The sequence below is a fragment of the Ursus arctos genome, unplaced genomic scaffold, assembly GCF_023065955.2.
Source record: "Ursus arctos isolate Adak ecotype North America unplaced genomic scaffold, UrsArc2.0 scaffold_14, whole genome shotgun sequence".
NCBI classification, from domain to species: Eukaryota; Metazoa; Chordata; class Mammalia; order Carnivora; family Ursidae; genus Ursus; species Ursus arctos.
In genome coordinates, this window is record NW_026622808.1 from 4,142,688 (window position 1) to 4,168,865 (window position 26,178).

Sequence of the window (26,178 nt, forward strand, 5' to 3'; positions counted from 1 at the left end):
CCGCTATGAGCCTGCTTCTTCCTCTCCCACTCCCCCTGCTGTGTTCCCTCTCTCGCTGGCTGTCTCTATCTCTGTCGAATAAATAAATAAAATCTTAAAAAAAAAAAAAAGTGGTGAGAGTAGCTATTCTTGACCTTTTCTGATCCTAGGAGAAAGCATTCAGTCCTTCACTATTAAGTATGATGTTAGCTGTGGATTTTTTCATAAATTCTCTTTATCAGACGAAAGAAGTTACCTTCTATTCCTAGTCTGCTCACTACTTTTTTTTTTTTATCATGAAGGAGCATGTGTCAAATTCTTTTCCTCTGCCTATGGAAATGTGTCGTGAGGTTTTTAATTCAGCATTTGTCTTGTCACTGGGTTTTTCTGAAATCTCTCTTAAGAGATTTGTTCCAGTGACATGATGACTTCAGTCTAGACTTAGGCATGCTACTGGTAGGGGGAATATTTGAGGGACAATTTAAGGAAAAAAATACAGCAACCAAATTTGCATGTGGCACAGTGTAAAACATATTCCCAAAGCAGCTGGAAAATCAGATGCAGTAGTGTTTAAAGGAATAGTACATCTTGACTAAGCATGCTGAGATAGGTCAATATAAGAAAATGCATAAATATTACTTTTATAAGTCAAAAGAAGTAAAGAAGAAGAAGAGGAAGAAGAAGAAGAAGAAGAGGAAGACTACAACGTCGGAAGAGAGAGCCTGGTTACTTATGATCATCTATTGATGACAAAGATATTTGGCACAACTTACATTCATAATAATTTAATACATTGAGGTACTGAACACATCTCTGGCTTCTATCCGCTAATGCTAGTAGCACCCTCAGGTTGACAAAGAAAATGTAAAACAGGCATTTTATTCAGCACTGAAATGCTAGAGACATTTCTTCCAAAACTTGGGTACTCATTATTTCCACCATTGTAACCATTATTCAACATGGTTCCGAAGATCTCAACAAATGCAATTACACATGAAAATAAAAATGTGTAAACATTGGAAAAGGAAATGAAAGTATTACTTTCATGTATTTTAATTGCCTAGCCTGGTAATCCAAGGACCACATGGGAAAATGCTTGAGTAAGATTTCCTGTAAAAAAACAAAATGTCGGGGCGCCTGGGTGGCTCAGTTGGTTAAGTGTCTGACTCTTGATCTTAGCGCAGGTCTTGATCTCAGGGTCATGAGTTCAAGCCCCATGTTGGGCTCCGCACTGGGTGTGGAACCTACTTAAAAAAAATAAAAGTCCATACATATCCCATACATTATCCCTATACAAAGGCAGAAGACAATGGGAAACCTGCATCGATAATGGAACCAAACAATGTCCCGGCAGAGAGGACACATGAGAAGAGGTACTAATACCTGTGTGACACAGTTCAAGTTAAGCTAAATAACACAGAGCCTTATTCAGCACTGAACCTCGGGAGGCATGACATGTCTCAAACTTTGAGGAATTCCCCATAAATCATAGTGCAGATAAGTCCAGATTTAATGAATTTGCAAAAGCTAAGTCATAATTCTTGTTCATGAGAAAGACGTGTCATGCCTTGGGAAATAAGCAGAGAAAATCCTGGCAGAAGGCCAGTAACACCTTCTAATTTGGAGGTGCCAGTCCTGGCAGCAAGTGGGAGAGTGAGGATAAGTCTGTCTAGAGACCCCCTTTCCTCTGCAGATCGATACATTCAGAGACAGCTGTAGGCCCGAGAGGAAGCATTACAAGGCCACGTGTCAACTGTGGGACTCTCTCCAAGTGGCCCATGGCTTCCTTGAACGTTTGGCACTTTCTCCAAAACAGAGGCCTGGGCCCTCAATAGACAAAACTAACAAAAAAGACAATTATTTGACAACGTACAAAAAAAATAATAATAAACCAAATGAAAACAAATGACATATTGAATATATGGGTGACACAATTCAATGTTGAGTTAATATTATTAATATTAATATGCCAGGACCCCTGACAAATAAATTATAAGACACCCAGTAAAATTGGGCCAGTATCAGGGCACCTGAGTGGCTCAGTTGGTTAAGCGTCTGCCTTCAGCTCAGATCATGATCTCAGGGCCCTGGGATCGAGGCCCCCAACAGGCTCCCTGCTCAGCGGGGAGTCTGCTTCTCCCTCTGCCCCTCTCCCTGCTTGTGCGTTCTCTCTCTCTAGCTTGCTCTCTCCCAAATAAATAAAAAATCTTTAAAAAAAAAAATTGGGCCGGTATCTTCTAGTATATAGTGTATGTGTGATTATTGCTTATATATGCATGTATATGCATTTTTATGTATTATATGCAAATATATGTGCAATATATATGCAATATATATGTAATATTTATATGCAATAATCACACACACACACACACAGACTCAAAAGGACCTATACATGAAAAGATGTGGCCTTTCACTAGTATTCAAAGACATTGGTATAAACACTGAGATTTTGGGGCGCCAGGGTGGCTCAGCCATTAAGCGTCTGCCTTTGATTCAGGTCATGATCTCGGGGTCATGGGATTGAGCCCCGCATCGGGCTCCCTGCTCCGTGGGGGGCCTGCTTCTCCCTCTCCCACTCCCCCTGCTTGTGTTCCCTCTCTCGCTGTCTCTCTCTGTCAAATAAATAAAATCTTTAGAATAAAATAAAATAAACACTGAGATTTCATTTAGCCCGTCAGTTGGCACATAGTTTAAATATTATAATACTGTAAAGAATACATCTATGGCTGGGGGGGTGAAAATTGGAACAACTTATCTGAAGGGCAGTTTGACAAATATTTCAAAAGTCTTCATACAATGTTTTTATCCCAACTGAGTAATTCCACTGCAGGAAATTTAAGCATTATGACATAGCACGCAGTTAGCTATAAGAATGTTGACCGTAGTGCGGTTTGCTGGGTGAAAATTTGGAAACCGGGGCGCCTGGGTGGCTCAGTCTTTAAGTGTCTGCCTTCGGCTCAGGGCGTGATCCCAGAGTCTTGGGATCGAGTCCCGCATGGGGCTCCCTGCTCTGCTGGGAGCCTGCTTCTTCCTCTCCCACTCCCCCTGCTTGTGTTCCCTCTCTTGCTGGCTGTCTCTCTCTCTGTCAAATAAATAAAATATTAAAAAAAAAAAAAAGAAAAGAAAATTTGGAAACCATTTCCATTCCTGACAGTATGAACTGGTTTTAAAGGGTTCGAAAACCCCCCCTATAAATACAAGGACTATTTGGTTTTCAAAGAAGAGCTGCGTGATAACCTCAAAATGTATCCTAAAACACTTTTATTCACACACGCACGCATATGGAAGTTCAGAGAGCCTGACGTCTCTTTTCTCTTGGTAATGAATTTTGATCTCCCTGTTTGTTTTTAAGAGCACAAGGCATAAAAGTTTGCTAATAGATAAAAATGGACTCCGTTTAGGAAAAGGTGGGCCAGGTGAAAAGGAAACCCGCGATTTCTGCAGGACTGAGCTCAAGGGGCCCATCACCATGGGCTCCCATCAAAGAAAACGTGTCTGCCTCTAGGCCTGGCCGAGGCAGGCATTTGTTTGGTTTGGATTTCATTCACTGTGTCAAGACAACTCCTTATTCTCTTCCTGAGTGGCCCTTCAAGCTCTTCCTGCAAACAGGAAAGGCGGGCTGCTGGACAATGCCCTGCTTGCTCAAATGCTTAGCGACTTGAGTCTCTTGCTCTTTACTGTGGAGTTCGGTGTTTGGACTGCAATCAAATCAACCCCGAACAATGCATCTAACCAAACAAACCCACGAGGTTCTGGCTCTGGACGAGGAGAAGCGTCTTGAGTGATGGACGGCTCATTGTCTGCCTTTTCAAGGCAGCCGAGGACAGCGGCAAAGGGCAGGAGAGAGAGAGAGAGAGGAGAGGAGGAGGAGCTTAAAGGACCCTGGGTGGGCAGCCTGGGCTGAATTGTGGAGCCTCCCGTCCTTGCAGATTTGAGCATCGATTCCAGCCTCAACTAACCCATTTGGGGCAAACGGAATTGCAGAAACTTCATAGATGGAGACGCGGGCAGGGCGGGTCACAGAACACATCTCATAAAAAAAAAGACCACAACAAGTGGCACCACTTCCTAAAACCAATGCAATCTCCTTGGAGTTTATGACACAAAGCATTTCACTTGGGCTATCTTCCATCTCTGGGATAGCAGAGCGAGGAAGGAAAGGGCAGAATTATCTTGTCTCTTCTTCAGATGTAGAAATCGAGCCTCAAAAACGTAAAGGCATGGTCCGAGGTCACGTGAGGCTTCTAAGTGGCAAAACAAAGTGTTCTAAAATCCCAGAATAGGGGTGCCTGGGTAGCGCAGTCATTAAGCGTCTGCCTTCGGCTCAGGGCGTGATCCCAGCGTTCTGGGATCGAGCCCCACGTCAGGCTCCTCTGCTATGAGCCTGCTTCTTCCTCTCCCACTCCCCCCGCTGTGTTCCCTCTCTCGCTGGCTGTCTCTCTGTCAAATAAATAAATAAAATCTTTAAAAAAATAATAATAAAATAAAATAAAATCCCAGAATAGGGCTGTTTCCATATGGGGGTTTATTTTTTATTGTTTTTATTTTTTTTTAAGATTTTAAAAATTTATTTGACACAAGAGAGAAAGCATACAAGCAGGGGGAGAGGCAGAGGGAGAATCAGGCTCCCCACTGAGCAGAGAGCCCCACGTGGGGCTCGATCTCAGGACCCCAAGATCACGACCCCAGCAGGAGACAGACGCTTAACCAACTGAGCCACCCAAGTGTCCCTCCATCTTGGTTTTTAAAATCACTCACTAAGGGGCCCCTGGGTGGCTCTTTCAGTTACGCGTCTGTCTTCGTCTAGTGTCATGATCCCAGGCTCCTGGGATCCAGCCCTGCGTTGGGCTCTCTGCTCAGCAGAAAGTCTACTTCTCCCGCTCCTCCCTGCTGGTGTCTCTCTCACTATCTCTGTCTCTCTCCATCTCTCAAATAAATGAATAAAATCTTTTTTGAAAAAATAAGAAAATAAATAAAATCGCTCATTAACAGGGGGAAGGAAGCTGTCTGAAGGGGTTTTGAATGCCCCAGGAGGGGACAGGACGGGGAGGGGCATTCTATTCAGGGTGGAATGTATTTACAGTGTGTGCATGACATCGCTCGACTCCGCTCCCTCACTTTCTCAACTAATATGTATTGATCACCTATTGTGGGTCAGAAATTGGGCGGGAGATTTCACATGTGTGCACATGAGCGTGTCCAGAAAATGGATCGACTTTCAAGACTGATCTCAAAACGTTACATTTCAATACCATGAAGCGATCGCTCTTTCCTATTACTACTGACTTCAGCCTTCTTCCTAGTCTAGGGGTACGTTTTAAGTGCTAAATCTGTTATTTCTAAATATAAATTGAAAAACCACTAGTGACTGCAGACCTTTCTACTGAAAGAGATTTTCAGCTTGTATTATAAATTGTAAAGAACTTTAGACACAGGGTACAGGTGCGGTAATGCGTCTAGCGTGATTTGTTGGTGAATGAGGGTTCATAAATGTTTAAATGACAGTTTTTCTGTAAGACCAGAGAGCCACAAGCAGAGATTTTTAGCAATCTCTCAGAGACGCTGCTGTCATCTGAAATGATCTTCACCTTATGTCGTGGCTTACCGGAGCAATTGTCATAATCATCCTTCATATTTTATTTACATTAAATTCTGATGGCACCTTTTTTTACAGCATTTTTTCTATCAGTGCATGAAAGTATTTTTTTATGTAGATGGATGTGTGGCATGAAGACAGACAGCTGTAGGCAATGGGAAACTATTAAATAATTTTTAAATTGCAAAAGCAAGAAATGCTGATTATAGAAAATATTAAAATATGTAGGTCTGGAAAAAAAGACAACTAAAATTAGTTGTATTCCCATTATCCAGAAATACTACTATTAACATTTTTTTTAAAGATTTTATTTATTTATTTGACAGAGATAGAGACAGCCAGTGAGAGAGGGAACACAAGCAGGGGGAGTGGGAGAGGAAGAAGCAGGCTCATAGCAGAGGAGCCTGATGTGGGGCTCGATCCCAGAACGCCGGGATCACGCCCTGAGCTGAAGGCAGACGCTTAACCACTGTGCCACCCAGGCGCCCCAATATTTCTTTTTTTAAGTAGGCTCCATGCCCAGGGTGGAGCCCAATGCGGGGCTTGAACTTAGGACTCTGAACTGAGACCTGAGCTCAGATCAAGAGTTGGACGCTTAACCAGCTGAGCCACCCAGGCGCCCCCACCACTGTTAATATCTTAATATATACCATTCTGCATTATACTCTATATGGTACCTTAAATTCTCTTTTAGGTTAACATGCAGGTAAAAAAAAAAAATTCTCATTATTAAACAGCCCCAAATTTTCTACGATATGGATACACCATAACTTACCAATTTTCCTATATTTAGTCACATAAATTTCCAGCACTGGAACTACAGGGTCAAAATTCACAAACATTGGGGCACCTGGGTGGCTCAGTTGTTAAGCGTCTGCCTTCGGCTCAGGGCGTGATCCCCGGGTCCTGGGATCGAGCCCCGCATCAGGCTCCTCTGCTGGGATCCTGCTTCTTCCTCTCCCACTCCCCCTGCTTGTGTTCCCTCTCTCGCTAGCTGTCTCTCTCTGTGTCAAATAAATAAATAAAATCTTTTTTAAAAAATTCACAATCATCATAAAGGCTTTTATTTATTTCTTTTATTTTTTTTAATTTTGTTTTATTTTTATAAAGGCTTTTAAAATTCATGTTGCCAGTTATCCTTCAGAAAGATTATATTTCACATGCCCAACAGTGGTATACACCGGAGTATTTGTCTACCCAAACCTCAACCCGCACCAGACTTCTCAAGTGTTTGCCTATCTAATAGGGCAAAATGATTTTATTCACATTCAAATTTTTCATTTCTCTGATAACTGGTAAGTGGTCTGCTTATATCCTTTTTTTTAAAAAAAGATTTTATTTATTTATTTATTTATTTATTTATTTATTTATTTGAGAGAGAGAGAATGAGCAGTGGGGAGGGGCAGGGGGAAAGAGGGAGAAGCAGACTCCCTGCTGAGCAGAAAGCCCAACGAAGTCTGATGTGGGACTTGATCCCAGGACCCTGGGATCATGAGCTGAGCCAAAGGTAGATGCTTAACTGACTGGACAGAGAGAATCTTGGGCCTGGAGCCCGATATGGGTCTCCGTCTCAGGACCCTGAGTTCATGATCTGAGGCGAAATCAAGAGTCAGACACTTAACCAACTGAGCCCCCCAGGTGCCCCTGAAAGGATCTCTATCTAACGGAGATAGTAGAACATAGCCAAGAATAATTGCTTTAGCACTGTGGTGGGGGAGATGAGCGTGTGTAAGAAATGACACTCTTGGGAAGGTAAAGGGCACGTTTCCACTTCTTAATGGAGGAGGAACGAAACAAACATCTGGTCACCTACCAAGTATATATTAGTTATGGTTTGCTACGTAACAAATTAACCCAAAACTTCGTGGCTTAAAGCGACACTGAATATTACCTCCCACAGTTTCTGCAGATCATGAGTTTAGGAGCTCATGGCTGGGTGGTTCTGGCTGAGGGTCTCTCTTGAGATTGCAGCTGGATGTCGGGGGGGCTGCAGACACCTGAAGGCTTGGCTGGGGCTGGAGGATCCTTTTCCAAGGTAACTGATTCACACGGTAAAGGATGTTGGCGGGAAGATCCAAGGTTTCCTCCATTTGGGCTCTTCCATAAGGCTGCTTGAATGTCCTCCTGACCCAGTGTTGATTCCAGAGAAAAGGAAGAAACTGTCATGCCCTTTCTGATTGTCCTTCAAAAGTCACATAGCATCACCTCCTCCATGCTCTCTTGCTCACACAAGACTAGCCCTGTTTCAGTGTAGAAGGAGATCATACGAGAACATGAATACTGGAAGGTGAAAACGATCGGGGACCATCTTGAGCGCTCCTTTTCAAACATGCCAACTCCTCTGTATTATTTTCATTCCCCCTACTTTGTGGGGATAAAAGGGCAAAAATAAGTACAGAAGCTTCTAAGTGACAGAGCCAGGATTTAAACTCGGGACCATTTGCTCCAAAGTCCATGCTACTATGTACAGGGCACAGTGAGCCTTAGGGAAGGTGGCTGGATTTGCATCATCAGGGGCTTTGGAGGAAGGGCAGAGGCGTCAGGAGTCCCAGTGTAGCGTGGCTTTCCAGGGTTAGTAAAGGGCTGAAGAAGGGTTTTAGTAAAGGTTAGTTGAGTTCCATTGGTGGCTTGACCCCGTATGGGACATAGGAAGCAAGGAAATGGAACTCTCTGAGCCCTGGAATGAGCTGTATGTTGGATGGGCAGGAAAGGGTGACTGAGAGTAGAGTCGAGAAGAGTAAAATGTTGGGACAAAGGCCAGAGGGGTTGCCTTTGGCCAGTCAGTGGTGACTTTAAGAGGACCTAGAGCCTGTGGTTGTGGGTGTTGTACGAGGAAAAACCTCAGTTCGCCTCCTTCAAATTCCTTCACTCTCACACAACTACGATACTCACAACACTTCTGACACCAGATTTGGTGGGGGACTGGGGAAGTTTCCACACCAAGCGATTCTCTGTGGCAACCGCTGGGTGTCCTACTATTCAACTCAATTCTGACACCGCCTATATCTGGATCCAGCATCAGGTCCCACAGGTTAAAGGCTTGGTCCCACAAGACTGCCCCCCTTCAGACACCAACCTCAAGGAGTAGGTCTCCAGGTCACCCACAACTTCTGTTCAACTTCTTCGTAAATAAGAGGTTCCTAAGAGCCCTTCCTTGGGTTTGATTAATTTGAGAGCCCAGCTCCTAGAAGTCAAGGAAATGTTTACGTAGGTTTTATCAGTGTATTCAAGGACACGATAAAGGATACAGATAACAGCCAGATGAAGAGACACAAGGGGGAGGTCTGGGAGGATCCAGAGGGCAGAAATTTCCAGCCCCGTGGAGTTGGGGTGCATCAACTTCTTAGCACATGGGTATGTTTACCAGCCTGGAAGCTCTCTGAACCCTCTACTGTTGGCATTTTTATGGACTCTCCTTCACGTAGGCGTGACTGATCTTTAACTCCATTTCTAGTCCCTCCCCCACTGTCTGGAGGATGGGGGATGGGCTGGAGCTGAAAATTCCAAGCTTCTAATCATGGCTTGATCTGTCTGGTATCTAGCCCTCCTGCAGAAGACATCCAGAGGCACCCCGTTAGAACATAAGACACTCCTGTCATCCAGGACATACAAGGGTTTCGGGAGCTCTGTGCCAGGAATGAGGGCAGAGACCAATACATTCATCTCCCATTATCTCACAGGAGTATCGGCAATAACGAAGAGGGTAGTTTCAATCAAATCGTGTGTAAGACTACAATGGGGCTAAGGTAGGGAAGCCACGTGAATTTGGGTAGGTTGACTTTCTTAATTAAAAGGGGCATTTCCAGGGGCACCTGGGTGGCTCATATGGTTGAGTGTCCAACTCTTGATGTCAGCTCAGGTCACGATCTCAGGGTCCTGAGATCGAGCCCTGTGTTGGGCTCCGAGCTCAGTGCAGAGTCGGCTTGAGATTTTCTCTCTCCACTGCCTCTCCCTCCACTCACACTCTCTCTAAATAAATAAATCAGTAAAATCTTTTAAAAAGGGAGGAAGGGCAGTTTGAATGCTGTCCAGGTGTGATGGCACACTATGATCGTGCCTCCAAGGTCCCCCTCTGATAAGAAGCTTTGTTGCATGGAACAGCCTTGAAACAGACCCACTACCCTCTCTTCCATGTCTGTACTCTTCTGAAGCTAGGCTTGTTCTAGAAAGAACTCAACCCCTCTCTTCTGATGTTTCTCCTTTGGAGAGCTCAGTGAATTTTAATTGTGATTTGTCTGATCTTTATCTGCTTGGGGGAGACAGCACGAGCCCCTGATGTTTCCCGTGCAACGGATCTCCCGAGAACTGCGGAACCCGTGGGAAAGTTGAGCTTTCCGAGGTAATGGTGCGGCCAAGGTGAGGCTCTGTTACCTGCTTTTAGCTTTGGAGAAAGTGTTCTTTAAATGGAAACAGATTGAATGGGCAAATCGCAGACCTCCAGCTCTGGAGCTGTTCTCCCCCATTAGCCAAGCCTAAAAGGCAGGCCTGGAAATCCCTTTTCGAGAGCTGCCAATGACACAATTTCAGTTTAACATGCTACACGTCCTTACGGGCACATGCTTGATTTCATTTTTCCCTCTGCATTTCTGATGTCAAGGAACCCAGTGCAACTTTTAACTTGGGCAACGTCTGAACGCCAGGCTGCTGGATTCTGAACCAGACCATTGGTGGAATGTGCTCTTTTCATCTCTCCTCTCTAAATCTACTTTTTATTTGCCTGCATAAAGGAACGAGAGTCCCTTTAATGTGATGTGGATAAAAGCCACAAGAAAGAGATAAAGCATGGAGCATGTACTGGGCCCTTAGGGGTAGAGAGAGCAGGGAGTTTTGGACGGCTCTTTTCACCACAGAAAGGCGCTTTGCTAGTTGAGACAATTACAGACAAGATAACTGTGGTTTCATTTGCATTAATTGAGGACTATCCCATTGTTCAGAAGGAGGTTTCACCAATGACACACGAAGACCGATGTGCGTCTCCAACCCACGGTCACGTAGGTGATTATGACGTCGATGGGGAAACAAATAACTTAAAACATTGTTTCAAAGCTATTTGCTTTTGGCTCTAGATGTGGCTGGGATCACCAGGCATGGCTTAAAGCAGCGTGCTTGCTTCTAAAAGCTTCCTGCTTTTTCCAGATTCTTTATCGAAGGCCAAGAATGTAATGCCATTGGCACGATACTCTGTCAGCTCGGCACACATTTCTCTTAAGCCACTGCCTTGGTATTAATTTCAAGGGCCTGATTGTGGATCTGCTCACGGTGCCCTCCCTTGTTTGACTGTATTCCATCAGCCCTCCTTACTACTTTTAAGACGAGCAGAAGGAACAATTTATCCTTCTTCTTGTTAAGTTTAGGAATGTGTCCTTTTCACATTACATCAGCAGTAAGCGCAGATGAGAATTTTATTAAGGTGGACAAGGCTCTCCCTTTCTATCCTTTGGGTTCCAAAGTGGAGTGGAGTGGAATGAGGTCATATTCTATGGGGAGAAATCCACAAACTTGCACATTTTTTTCCAAATGCCTTGCTTTGTCATGAAGCTTTCGGCATTTACCCATTGCATAGATGGGCAAATAGAGACTTGTGAGTCCAGCAATGTGATAAAACCCAAAGGAAAGTTCCTGGTAATAAAATCCAGGAGAATTTCTAACACCCTATTAACGAGCCACAAGCCTAAGGCTTAATGGAAATCCAAGCCCCAATAACTTTTACCTTTCATTCAAATGACGGAGAAGCTATTTTGACATTTGTGGAGCCCCAGAGAGATCTCGTGCTTGTGAGCTGGGCTTTAGAGTATTATTGGACATGCTCCATTGAATCTTAAGGTTGGGGCAGCATTTTTCCAAAAAGCAGAACATTCAACACATTTCTCTGAAATTCACCCTCGCCAACGCCAGGCTGCTCTGTGGAAGCACTTTTGCCTTGCTTTCTCCAGAGCCTTCTTCACACACTCAAGTAAACAAGCCACCCCAAAGGACTCAGATCACAAACAAAAGTCAAGGGGGAGGCCCCCAGGGAGGCCCTGGCATTCCCACATTTCCATATTTCCAGATCTGGGGTTCTGTGTGCAAAGCAGGAACTCTCTCTCTCGCATGTGCTGCTCCGGTCGGTCTGCCTTTCTGAGCAGTGAGATTTGTTGCTGGATGATTCTAAATGACCATCGGCTGCTAACAAGGCCATCCTATTTAGATGTGGGCATATGAGCCAGAAAATGGGTGGTTCAGGCCGATTTCATGAGGCCTAATAAATCTTCAGTAAATTACAGCTCATCCCCCGCGTCTCCCCTCGTGCGCTCTTTGTCTTGCTAATACACGTTAGCCCTGCCTGGCTTCACACTTTCACTCATCCTGGAGGTGAGGCCCGTACAAAGCTTCCAAGGCGGACATGAAGGAGACCTTTGCCCCAAATGTGAGCCATTAACATCACCGTGGCCCACAGAAGAATTTTACTATGGTTCTCAGACTCAAAAGAGCTCTCAACTCACAACTTGGGAGCTTAAAGCAGCAAGAGGAGAGCTGGAGGAAGCCACTGTCGGTTTAAAAATTGTATGGTTTTTCAGTTCCTGGGTTTCAAATATGCAGAGCGAGAGCAAGGGGCCTGGGCTTTTTCGTTACAAGAGTAATACAGTCACGGGATCTAAAAAGCGGCGAGCTGAATGGTGGTGAGAAGTGAAAAGTTAATTACCTTCTCTCCCGACATTTTGATAAGTAATGTTCCATTTCTCACATGTGCTTCAAGAAAATGTCTGAGCACATCCTCGCCTGTGATCACCTTTGAAAAAGGAACACACACGAATGGGACCTAACTATCTTGCAGGTTCCTTCAGGCAAGATAAGTAGGAAACTGGGAAAATATCCATGATAAAGAATTCATTTCCTTAAGGCATAAAATACTCTTATAACTCAGTAAGAAAATGAATAATTACCCATAGGGGGAAAAAATGGGCAGGGTGTATAAAGTAGCAGCCTACAGAAAGAAAGAAAAGTAGTCAGTGAAATTCGACTCCCTTAGTGGAATAAATATAATATTAAACAAAGAGCAATCATTTTTCTCCTATCAGATGGGCATAAACGTAGAAGCTTACTAATACCCAGTGTTATCAAATATGCAAGAAAACAGACAATGTTCTTATCATTCTGGCGGGAGTGTGTACTTTTGGACAGCAGTGTGAATACGTCCCAAGTAAGACATGCATATATCCTCTGACTCAGCAACTCCACTTTTGGGGTTTATCTTATTGACACGACTTTGTACAGTTTTACAAATACGTGTGCCAAAAAGTTTAACTGCAAACGAAGGAATAGGAAAAATGAGGAGAAAGTCTAGATGTGCCTACATAAGGGAGAGTTCACTTTTTATTTTTTTTTAAAGATTTTATTTATTTATTCGACAGAGACAGAGACAGCCAGTGAGAGAGGGAACACAAGCAGGGGGAGTGGGAGAGGAAGAAGCGGGCTCCCAGTGGAGGAGCCTGATGTGGGGCTCGATCCCATAACGCCGGGATCACGCCCTGAGCCGAAGGCAGACGCTTAACCTCTGTGCCACCCAGGCGCCCCAACTTTTTATTTTTTTTATAAAGGTTTTTGTGTGTGTGTGTTTGAGGGGGTGAGGTGGGGCAGAGGGAGAGGGAGAGAGAGAATCTCAAGCAGACTTCCCCCTGAGCCCGATGTGGGGCTCGATCTCATGACCCTGAGATCAAGACCTGAGCCGAAATCAGGAGTCGGACACTTAACCAACTGAGCCACCCGGGGACCCCAGAAGAGAGAGTTTAAATAAAATGCAGAATCTTCATGCTATGCCTTTGCTCGGAATAAAATCCATGCAGCGATTCCTAAAACTGGAGAGGATATTAAGGACTTTATTCCCAGAGATTCCCTCACAGCGGAGAAGTGCCTCCATATTGCGTATACGGTGACCGTGAACCAGTACAGGGAACCATTCCAACATGGCAGCAAAGAGCTGACTCTGAAGTCAGCTTTCTTGGGTCCGAATTTTAGGTCAACCGCTTTGTCTTGGGGGGAACTTGGACAATGTGCTTAAGCTCTCTGAGCCTTAAAAATATATAAAATGAGGGGCGCCTGAGTGGCTCAGTCAGTTGAGCATCCAGCTCTTGGTTTCAGCTCAGGTCATGATCTCAGGGGTTGTGAGATCAAGCCCTGCGTCAGGCTCCAAGCGTGCGCCCTCTCTCTGTCTCTCTCTTAATTTCCTACTCTTCTGTTTTGTGTTCAACACCTTTTCAAGCCACTCTAGAGAGAATAATTCATGTTGGAAAAGCTGCCTGTGCTTTGGAACAGTCATAGCTACTAAAGACAGCCCCCCCCCCGCCGCCCCCCAACTGGCACAGTCAGCCCCCTCGGCGCCATGACTGGGTGATCTGGAGGAGAGCTCCAAGGCACCAGCCATGGGGACAATGGCACTGTATGTCACTGATTCACGGTAACTGTAATTGGCTTCAGGAAATGCACGGTCTCTGGACAAACAGTGGTACTTATGCCAGAAGCAGGGTCCTGTCCTCATGGGAAGAAGATTCTATGTACTAAAAATTTTGCTTTGGCAGTATGAGTCTATGTCAGCCACCCAGAGCTTCTTCCTCGGTCTGTCTCTTTACCTACAAATTAGACTTCCGGATTCAGCGGTGGCTTCTGAAGGTCCCATGGCCTCAGCCCCCTCGAACAAACAAGACATGGGAGCCAAGTCTCTTTGAAACTCTGAAAGGCATTAACCCTTTGCTGGATGTGAGCCCATCTCCTCCTACCTTGGGCTGCTCCCTTTCCTGAAACCTCACAGCTTCACTTCCTCCTACATGTCTCCACGGCGCCCTGGGCAAACTTGTCCCACAAAATAACACCTACCTTTTCTTGATCTTTTCACAAAACAGTTCCTCAAACTACCCTACGGGCCACAGCTCAGGAGCACAAGGCGATCTTGCAAACTCCATGCTTTCCTGATGCCTCTGTTCTTCCATTGCACCCACCCGGGAAGATACCAAATTTAGGGGAGCCAGAGCAAAACCTCATCAGGGCAGCCCCGAGCAGCTGATGTCTGCTGGAAAAGGGACTTGCAAGGTTGAGCAAGGGTTTGAAGGGACTCTACCAGGAATTAGCATACATTTCTTGGTGTGCTGTGCTTTCTGTGGGAACTGCTTGTGTGTTGGCCGGAGCTCAACCTTTGACTTCCACCCCCAACAAACAGACAAGACGTCAAGTTCTACCACCAGAACTGTAAACCCTCCTGCATCTGTCCTACACCTTCTTCTCTCTTCAGTTACAGTGGAAGACTTTCTTCTCCATCATTCTTGTACTGACTCCTTCCTCCTTGTCCTTTTCAGTGGACCTTGTCTCCTCTCTCACTCCCATGCTCCATCCTTCCTTCCTCTCTGTCTTGCTGCCTCTCTCTCTCTCCCTTCTTGATCTCTGCCTACAGTATTCAAACATGTGTCAGTTGTCCCCATTTTCAGAACTATCTCACTGTGTCCTGCTTCTCGTAAATGCACACCATCCCCCTGCCTCCTCTTCCACCCAGTCTTGCACCCTGCCATTCTGCTCAAACTGCCTTGGATACGGTCAACGGTGAGCTCCAAGTGGCCAAATGGGAGAGACTCCTCAATTTTTATTTGCGCTCCCGGTTGACTCCTCCATCCTTCTAGAACATTCCATTCTCCTGGCTTCCATGACGTCACAATCTTCTGATTTTTTCCTATTTCTCTGGTGTCTATTTGATTCACTTTTCTGACTCATCTTCTACTCCATCTTTAGAAACTGGGGCTTTCCCTCCTTCTTACTCTATGCTGTCTTTAGGCAAGTTTTCCACTCTTTTGTGCTTACAAATGCTCAACTTTTTTTTTTTAGAGAGGGAGAGAAAGAATCTCAAGAAGACTCCCCACTGAGTGTGGGTCTCAATCTCACGACCCTGAGATCATGACCTGAGCCAAAATCAAAATCAAAATCAAAATCAACCGACTGAGCCACCCAGGTACCCCTCGGATGCTCAATTTTTAAATTACTACTATTATGACCACTCTTACCAATAAAACTAAAACAAGATTTAAGTTCTTGGCACATACTAGCTTTTCAGTCATTTATCAGGAGGATTCTATATGAATATTCTCCATTACATTAAAAAGGAAACAGGCACGGAAGGCTGAGGAAATTTGCCCAAGGTCCTATAATAAGTCATGGGGCTGGGACTCAGACCAAGGCTACCTGACTCCAAATATTCTTAATCATCGTGCGATATTGCTGGGCTCCCAAGTGCACACACCAAACCCCCATGTATATCTCCAATCCGGACCCCTCTTTTGAACTTCTAGTCACATAATAATAAGCTGCCCATGTGCCATCTGCTTCACTGAATTATCTCTGCCTCAATGTGCTTGGTGCTGAATGCTGAACCCCACCCTCCCCCAAACCTCTTCTAAGTCTGCGTCTGCCTTGACTTCTCCATCTCAGCAGATAGCACCCTCTTGGGCCAGTTGCTCAAACCTGGATTCATTGATGGCACCTTCCATCATCATTTATCCAAAGTGAGAGAGGGGGAGGGAGAGAATTCTCTCCCAGCTCATTCCTCTCTCACTTGGACCATAGTTATAGCTTCCTAACTAGTGTTTCCTACATCTTCTCTGGTCTATTTTCTAACAACTAAATGAGCTTAAAATAATACAAATCAATTATGTCATTCCCTGCATAAACTCCCCCGCAACAATTTAATGGTAAAGTCTAAAATTATTCTCATGACCAACTGTGCTCTCTCTGACTTGGCTGCTGCTTACCTCTCTAGCCTCGTTTCTCAAACTCTTCCTGATAACGATCTCTCAGGACCCTTGGAATCTTCTATGAATGTTCTTTCTGCCAGATCCCTTGTCCCTGTAGCTGCCTCTTCACCCTCGCTTCTTGACCTTGAGGCCCCAGGTGAAATTCCTTCCTCATTCAGGCTCATTGCGCCTTGAAATTTCCTTCATAGCACTTACCGCAATTTTAAAATCATATGTTTATCCACATAAATATGTTTCATACTGTCTTTCCTGAGAGAGGAAGTGATAAGAGCAAGGAATGAATCTCTTGATAACTTCTGTATCTGGAACCTGGTAGAATGCCTGAGAGGTCGTTGACATGCAATAAATATTTGTTGACCGAATGAATCAAACGGAGGTATGATGGTGTACCAAGCAGAAATATCAAAGCCATCAAGGTCTAAATCAAGGGCTCTCCAATCGGGGTCTCCAGATCCGTCTATGCTGATGTTGCCATCCCAGCGCTTGTAGGCAATAGCTTCGTCTGTAAATGGGAAAAGTTTCTACCAAACAGGGCTATTGAGAGCATTAAATTGCAGCATAGATGAAAAACCATAGTACCTTGTAAATAACTGGTCCTCCGTAAACACTAGTATTCTTCCTTATTTTCTATTGCTCTCCAAACACTACTGCTATGCTATTTAAGAGGAGGCATAATAAACAGACAATTTAGAGAAGTATTATCTGTATGGAGACTCTTAGAAGCCAGAGGTGGGATTAAAGGCCTTCCCTTGACCAAAATGGAATACACAGGGTCTTTTAGGACTATCCCCCCCCGATTTCTGTCTTTGGAACAAACAAACAAACTTCCTCTGTACTCTCTTTTCAACGAGATCTTAGCTTAGAAGTAATCTAGGAGAGCTAAACCACACGTAAACCCTGGTAAGTAGATAATGGTCCCCAGCAACTGTCAGTATTTCTGGAAAAGGAGAAGATCAAACACGAAAAAGGATTTTCTCCCCTAAAGCTCCCATATATGAGTTATTCTTCTGTTGCCTCCTGCCGGGTAGTTACAAGAGATAGGTTAGGAGCCCACATCTGCTTCGGAAAGATAAACCCAAGATAGTGTGATTGAGTGTGGATTTTCCCCCCTTATTAGTCTTGTCAGACTCCAGCTTCTAAATTTATGGGGGGGAAATACTGATATCTAATGGCTTTAGGAAATGTTGGCTGGAAACATGACCTCCCCTTGGTACAGATCTCGCCATCAGTTAACTACTAATTTAAGATTCAGCAAAGGGAAATAAATTCAGATCTCAGTGACAAAAATTGCCTTTGGGGTCTTTCATCTTTGTTGTTCATGCTAATGGCTAATAAGGGGTGCAGAATCCTTAACCCAACTCTGTCATTTTTATGGCAAAGGGCAAATGGAACACCCTGGAGTTTTAAAGCCTAGCCACATCAGGGGTTGTTTGCTCTTTTCTGTTTCCCCTGGATAGTTGACTTCATTACCGCCTGTCCATAGACACCGCCTCCCATCGGGTCCTTGGTGTCCAACGTCTTCCTCTCCCAAGGAAAGATGGCTGCCCTACTCGTCCCAATTCATTTCATTCAATGAGATGGCACGTAAACGACGCAACCAGCAGCTGGCATCGCCACCTCTGTGATGAGTAATTGAGAGTGATATATCAAAATAAAGATCTTAGGTTTCTATTCCAATCCCACAGAGTGAAGGGACTTCCAAGGTTACACAGGCTGCTTGTGGCAGAGAAGAGGGTGGACAAAATGTCATAGACTGTCTATCACTGTGGTAGTCTGAGCTCTCACCCACCATAAAGATTAAAATCACTACCTATTCCTGTCATGGTAACAAAAATACTAAGCTTCTAACACGAAAGGGTATTTGAGAGGAGCTCTAAGGGACAGTCACCATTTTGTTTATTCCAGAAAGTTTTGAGCATGTGTCACATATTAGATACTTTTATAATGCTTAGAATGCATCAATGTCCAGAACAATACCCCCTTCCTGTGTGCAGCTTGCAAATAATGGGTGTGTGTGTGTGAAAGAGAGAGAGAGAGAGAGAGAGTGGGTGTGGAGAGAAGACAACCAACAAAAAATAAACATAATATGTAACTTAAATCATCTGTTAGAAGGTGTTACAAACTGTGGGAGGTGGAATCTAGAACAGGAGAACGGAAATCTTGAGCCCCAAGGACATTACAGTTTTATTATTATTATTATTATTATTATTATTATTATTATTGGACATTGCAGTTTTAATGATGATGCTCCGGGTAGGCTGCAGTGACATGACAGTAACCTCTCAAAGGTAAAGGAGTTACTGGAGTGGATAGTTCGGGGATACGCTCTCCAAGCAGAAGGAATAGTCGGGGCAAATGCTCCCGTAATAAAAATCACCTCTAAAAATGCAGCTGAGCTTTCTTGGGGCTCCTGGGTGGCTCAGTCAGTGAAGCGTCTGCCTTCAGCTCTGATCATGATCTCAGGGTCCTGGAATCGAGTCCTGCATCAGGCTCCCTGGTCAGTGGAGAGTCTGCTTCTCCCTCTGCCTCTCCCCCTTCTCACGCTCTTGCTCTTGTTCTCTCTCTCAAATAAATTGATTAAATATTTTTAAAAAACAAAGATAAATAAAAAACAGTAAATAAAAATGCAGCGGACCTTTCTTAAGATCCTTCTGTCCTTCCTGCCTCTATTCTCCTCGATAGAATGCCAGGGGACCGTGCACTCATGTTTTCAGAGATGGAGAGGAAAGACACAGGAGGCATTTAGCTACTCCTTCTGATAGGATTCTGCCCTTATTTTTTTTTTTAAAGATTTTATTTATTTATTTGACAGAGATAGAGACAGCCAGCGAGAGAGGGAACACAAGCAGGGGGAGTGGCAGAGGAAGAAGGAGGCTCATAGCGGAGGAGTCTGATGTGGGGCTCGATCCCATAACACTGGGATCACGCCCTGAGCCGAAGGCAGACGCTTAACTGCTGTGCCACCCAGGTGCCCCGGATTCTGCCCTTATTAGCAATTGCTTGTGGCTTCACAGAATGTGACTGGCAGTCCTGTATTATCTTCTATGTGCCAGGCATGTGGAGAGCTCATTCGACCCCACAACCGCGCAAGGAGTGATGGGTGCTGTCTCCACCTGACTAGGGTGAAACCAAGATTCACAGAAGAGAAATCATCCGCCCGAGGGGACATGACCCTATTTTCAAGCCCTACAAGTTTGCCCCCCATACTAAGCTTCTCTCTTAGAAAAATTCATTAAATACATCAAAATATATACAAATATTCTATGTTATGATTACCCTGACGATTCTACAGACGTATCAAACACAATTCCTGCTTCTTAACCCTGGGCCATCTCTCTAAAAGTAAAAAGGTTTAGCTCTTTGTTGCATATCTTTCTGGAAAAGTTATGCATGTGAATGAGGTCATGAATTTTCCTCCATGATACTGCATTTAAGGTATAAGGAAAGGAAATCAGTTCAGATCTCAGAGGCGAAACTTGTTCATGATTTCTGCCACTTTGGGTTAAATAAATGATTTTTCTTCTAACATTTTTTTAAAGATTTTTTTTTACTTATTTGAGAGAGAAAGCACATGTGAAAGAGCACAAGCAGGAGGAGGGGCAAAGGGAGAGGGAGAAGTAGAGTCCCCGCTGAGCAGGGAGCCTGACTCGGGACTCGATCCCAGGACCCCAAAATCATGACCTGAGCCGAAGGCAGACACTTAACCGACTGAGCCACCCAGGCGCCCCAAACATAATTTTTCTAAATAGAAGCTGTCGCCTTGGTGGCCATGACATTAAGTCCAGGTCATGTTTTGGGGGTCCTACCCTCTCTCCATGTCTTCAGAGTTATCTACTGTCCAGAATATTTGGGGGAAGTGTCCCTTGGTCTTGGGTCCACACTAGTCACCCTGGTGTGGTCATTATCCAAGCTTCTCTGTTTTCTTGGAGGCAAGAGAAACTGGTCTCCTGTCTACCTGGCACCCTGTACAGCCAGTCCCATCTGAGAAGGGCCTCCTTCCCAGGAACTCCGCACAGGAGAAGAGCTTGGAGCCCTTACTGCTCATGGAAACTGTGTCACCTCCCTCCCCTGGGCTGTCTCTGAATTTCTTTTTCTTTTCTTTTTTTTTTTAAAGATTTTATTTATTTATTTGACAGTGATAGAGACAGCCAGCAAGAGAGGGAACCCAAGTAGGGGGAGTGGGAGAGGAAGAAGCAGGCTCCCAGCAGAGGAGCCCGATATGGGGCTCAATCCCAGAACGCCAGGATCACGCCCTGAGCCGAAGGCATATGCTTAACAACTGAGCCACCCAGGTGCCCCGTGTCTCTGAATTTCTAAGATTAGCCATTTCCCTTCAAGCTCCAGGCAGTGGACTCAATTTAACCCCCTTGGGCCCCCTCGTAAAGTCTTCTTCGACAAACCTGACCTTCAAATGCTTTCTGTGCTCCTTTGAAGAAGAATGTATTGGGGAAATACTGACCTCTAGGCACACAATCTAAGGTCTCTGCACCTGGGCGAAGGGGTGGGGGGAGGAGATAAATATTACTTAGCTTTTCTTCCGTAACAATTCATATTCATACACATATATATAAATAAATAAATTCATATAAATAAATAAACAAACAAATAAATACAGTGCACTTTGGTGATGAGATCCTTACAGTTAAAAGCTGGTGGCTCAGTCAGTTAAGCGTCTGCCTTCAGCTGGGTTCATGATCTCAGGGTCCTGAGATCGAGCCCCGTGTGGGGTTCCCTGCTCAGCAGAGAGCCTGCTTCTCCCTCTGCCTCTGCCACTCCCCCTGTTCATGCTCTCTCTCTCTCTCTCTCTCTCTGTCTCTCAAATGAATTTTAAAAAATAAAATAAAAATCAATAAAAGCTGGTGGTAGAATTGCTAAGTCATTGCTTAGGGTATGTGTGCTTTAAACATGGGTTGCTATCAATAACTGCCCTCCAAAAAGTTGTTCTGATTTATGTCCCCAACAAATCAAAACCGTATCTGTCTCTCTACTGCCTTTCTTACCTCTAACACTTCTTTGGCGCACCTTACGTATCAAACTCTGTTCTCAGTGCTTTTCCTATGTTGTCTCATTCTGTCTTCCTCACAACTTTGGGAGTTCGGTAATATTATCTCTATTTCGTTGAAGAGGATGTAGACACAGAGAGGTTAAGTAATTTACCTGAGGCCACACAGCTGGTAAGTGATGAAACCTGGATGTGAACCCAGATAGTCTGTTCCTTCCCTACTATAAATATTGTCCTCCAGCTTTATTGAGATACTACTGATATATAACATATGTAAGTGTAAGGTGCACAATACAATGACTAGATCCACACATACGTGGCAAAACAGTTACCCCCATCAGATTAACAAGATTAAGATTTCGCGTGGGCCGATAAGGTTTAAGATCGACTCTCTTAACAACTTTCGAGTCTACTGTAAACCTTTATATTTACCAGTCTTGCAGGTAAAAAGTGACATTGCATTGTTGACATTACACGCACTTCTTTAACTATGAATGAGAGGTATTTATTCACTAGTGATACTTATTTTTGTAAACTGCTCATTCCTGCTCCTTTTCTATTTTTCCATTGAATTATATTTTCAGTTAATTTGTATGGGTTCTGAACACCTCAAAAATTAGTCCTTCATCACATGTTGCAAGTTTTTCTTTTTATTTATTTATTTATTTGAGAGAGAGAGCACACACGCACACAGGTGGGGGGAGGGGGGAGGGGAGGAGGAGAGAGAATCTTAAGCAGGCTCCACACCCAGCTTGGAGCCTGACACAGGGCTGTTCTCTCACAACCTTAAGATCGCGACCCGAGCTGAAACCAAAAGTCAGACGCTTAATCAACTAAGTCCCCCAGGCTCCCCTTCTTTATATTTATATTCTTTCATATATATCTCTCTATATATCTGCATCCTAATATATTCCTATATGTATACATAATTTCCTTTATGTTTTCTTTGTCTTGATTTCGTATATGATATTAAAAAACATTGCTGTGCAGGATGCAAGAATTTTAAATTATGTGGTTAAATTGAACAATTTTGGTTTAGAGGATTTCTTTTTTTTCTTTTTTTTTTTTTTAGATTTTATTTATTTATTTGACAGAGAGAGACAGCCAGTGAGAGAGGGAACACAAGCAGGGGGAGTGGGAGAGGAAGAAGCAGGCTCCTAGCGGAGAAGCCCGATGTGGGGCTCGATCCCATAACGCCGGGATCACGCCCTGAGCCGAAGGCAGACGCTTAACCGCTGTGCCACCCAGGCACCCCATGGTTTAGAGGATTTCTATAAAGCTTTACAAGGAACTTCCACACGAGATCATTCAGGGGAAAAAAAGTTTCCCGGATTGTTGTCTAGAATATGTATGGTATTCTCTTCAGTATTTATGTTTTCAATCAATTTGGTGTAACAAGCAAAGGGAAGTTCCATTCTTCCCCTTTGATATCACTCCGCTTGAGCCAGTATGATCTATGAAATATTTCAAAAGGGACACCCTTAGCACCTCCTGAATTCATATTTCTTTATGTATATTTACTGTAAAATTAAGTGGTTTTGAGGACCTTCACAGCATTGTGCAATCATCACCCCTGATCCCAGCACCCCATGTACGTTGAGGCTAATTCTGAACTTGCAGTCCCCAAGTCAGTGTACCTGTGTCTGTTGGTGTGTTAATAGCAGAATCTTTTACTTACGGGCCCTTTACAATGCATTTTAACAGGCAAATCGATACATCGACTCTTAAAGCGTTTCCTTTCTTGGAGGCCAGGAAGAATTAATTGTTCTGTAAAACATGAATCATCTCTGGGATACAAGTAACCCTAATATGTTTACTTTGTTGAGAACAGGCTTTGAAGGGGCTCCATGCACCGCAGACACTCTATGCCTATCAACCCCTTACTGCTTCGGTTTCTGCTCATTTATTATCCATAACGACACGCGTGTCTCCTGCTTCTCTCCCCATGAAAAGTAGGCCCTCTCCTTACAGAATGACTTTAAGTGCTTGGACATTTGCTTTCCTGTCCCCATAGAATTACCTTAAATATGTGGATGTTTGCACTCCTGTCCCCTTGCGTAAGTCACAAGCAATCCCATCTCCCTGGGTCCTTCCACCTGCACGCTCAATGGGCATCTACCCCAAGCAAAACCTGAATGCCAGGATTAGGACATCTGCGTCATTTCCATAGTTGGCCCGTGTGACTGCATCTGTCTGCGTGTGGCGTGGCCTCACCCCCCGCCCCCCACGCAGGTTGGGACGGCCGAGTCTCCCTGTCACGTTCCTAGACAACAAGCTAGGCTCTGTTCCGCTTGCTTGCCGGTCCCCGCCCCCCACGACAGCCCTGCACAGGTGGGTGCCGGCTCCCCCCTGATAAAGTAGTAATGAGCACCTAATTATGGATAATTGCATAATGAAGGGTGCTCCTGCCTCTGCCAGTTCCCATTTGCAGCTGGTACCTGAACGACTCCTGCTTGTGGCAACAGGTTCCTTTCTTCTTGAATCATTTGAGGGGAAAAGGCTGCGTGCCAGCACACCAGCTCGGATTAAATTATCAGCAACAAGTCGGTACCTGATTCCCGTGTCTCCGGGGCAGGATGGGGAACTTGACTAGTCATTCTCCTAATTATCCGGGGAGATTAGTCTGTGCACCGGGGCTCTGGACTAATAATGATGACTTCCATTCCGAGAGGGGCTTGCATATGTGGGCTCCGCAGCCACACCCTCCTGAGTTTCTAGTAACCAGCTGCCCACGTGTCCCAGTGAGCGGTAACCTGCAGCACCGTGTTACCCAAACGTGTCTGCTCCTGCAAGTCACCTTGGGCATTCATTAAGCGTGTACACTGCCCAACCCCCATCCCAACCTCCCGGATGAAAATCTGCCATCTGTTCCCAGCGCTGCCACTCGCCATGACTTGGGTAAGTCACAATTTCTATTTGTCTTCGTTTTCCGAGCTGTAAGATGAGAAGAGATCTCCAAGATCCAAGAACATGATTTTTTTTTAAAGATTTTATTTATTTATTTATTTAAGAGAGAGAGTGAGCGAGAGAGAGAGCACAAGCAGGGGGAGTGGGAGAGGCAGAGGAAGAAGTAGGCTCCCCACTGAGCAGGGAGCCCGACATGGGGCTCAATCCCAGGACCCTGCGATCATGACGTGGGCCGAAAGCAGATGCCTCGGTGACTGAGCCACCCAGGCGCCCCCAAGAACATGATTAAATGACACATGGCCCCAGTACCTAGGAAGTGTCACTGGACTATCCAACCTAAACCAGTCACCCATTGACGGGCTACGTGTGGTGGATTGCACTTTCCAGAGATTGCCAGCACGATCTCTCATTCCATGTGTTTTGTTTTGTTTCAGTGTGCCTGGACATTCCTGCCATTAACCGATGGTGTCTATGTTCTCTCCCCTTGGATCTGTGTGGCCTCGTGATTAGGACATAAAACGTGATACAACTTCCTCCTGGTTCCCTTGGGATGCTGACACTTGGAACCCACCTACCATGCTGTGAGGAAGCCCAGACAGCCTGTGGACATGAAGAGACACCCATCCCACCGTCATGGCGGGGCACCAATGTGCCATCTGTGGGGGTGGCCATCTTGAAAGTTGATCGTCTGGCTCCAAGTCAGGTGTTCTAGCTGATGCTACATGGAACACAGACGTTGACCACATAGCCCTTCCCAAACTGCAGTTCTGTGAGCAAAATAAACGATTGCTGTTGTAAGCGTGAACATTTGGGTTGGTTTGGTAGTCAGCAAGAGATAACTGATAGCCCATGAGACAAGTGAGTGTGAGGTATGTGCCTGATCAACAAAAATAAAGTGGGTGGCTATTGTCAGGCCAAATGATGGATAATTTTAACGAGGGGGCTGGGTTGGATCTAATTGGCAACGTTAATTATAAGAGGTGTGCCAGATGGAGGAGGTTAGAAATGACATTAGAGGCAAGCGTGATGGTCAGGAGCCCACCGCGTTTACTCCCATGTGAGCCGATGAAGTCCAGACTTAGTCTGTGATGGTGGACAAAGGAAGGTGAGACAGTCCAGGCGTTATTAAGATAATCAACAGGGCACATTGTCTGACTATAGAAAGGAGCTATGAGGTGAAGATTCATGCTGCCGAGCCCTTGAGCTCAGCTCACTTTAAGAATCTGGAACTCTTGGGGCACCTGGGTGTCTCACTCGGTTGAGCGTCCAACTGTTGATGTTGGCTCAGGTCATGATCTCAGGTTCCTGGGATGGAACCCTGTGTAGGGCTCCACGCCCAGCATGGAGTCGGCTTGAGATTCTCTCTCTCCCTTTCCTTCTGCCCCTCCCCCTGCTCACACTCTCTAAATTAAATAAATAAATAAATAAATAAATAAATAAATAAATAAACAATCTTTAAAAAAGCAAAGTAAAGAATCCTGGAACTCTTGACAGAAATGGGAACGTTGGGAAAGCGGTGCAGGAAAAATTTTCCATCAGTAACAGGTTGAGGCATGTTCAAGTCAGCTTGAATTTACTAAGCATTTCTCTCATGAATGACATCTGAGACATAGTGAACGTGGGTCATCCGGAGATGTTTAAAGGGGAGAATGCTGGTTGCGGTCAGGGCACTCAGGATGGCCGTCTCCCGCAAGGCCTGGTCAGGTGGCATTTTCTGGTGACTTTGCCATGTTCAGGGTTTTGTTTCCAGACTCACAGGTTGAGAGACTTGTTGTTTCAGCAGACTGGGGAGCAAAGGCATCAACCAAGTTCAAAAGACTAACTGATAGAACCCATATTCTAACGTAATAATTTACAGGGAGAGATGTCACCTGTTTGGAACCCACTTCTCAGCATGACCAACACCTCCCTTCCTTATCCAT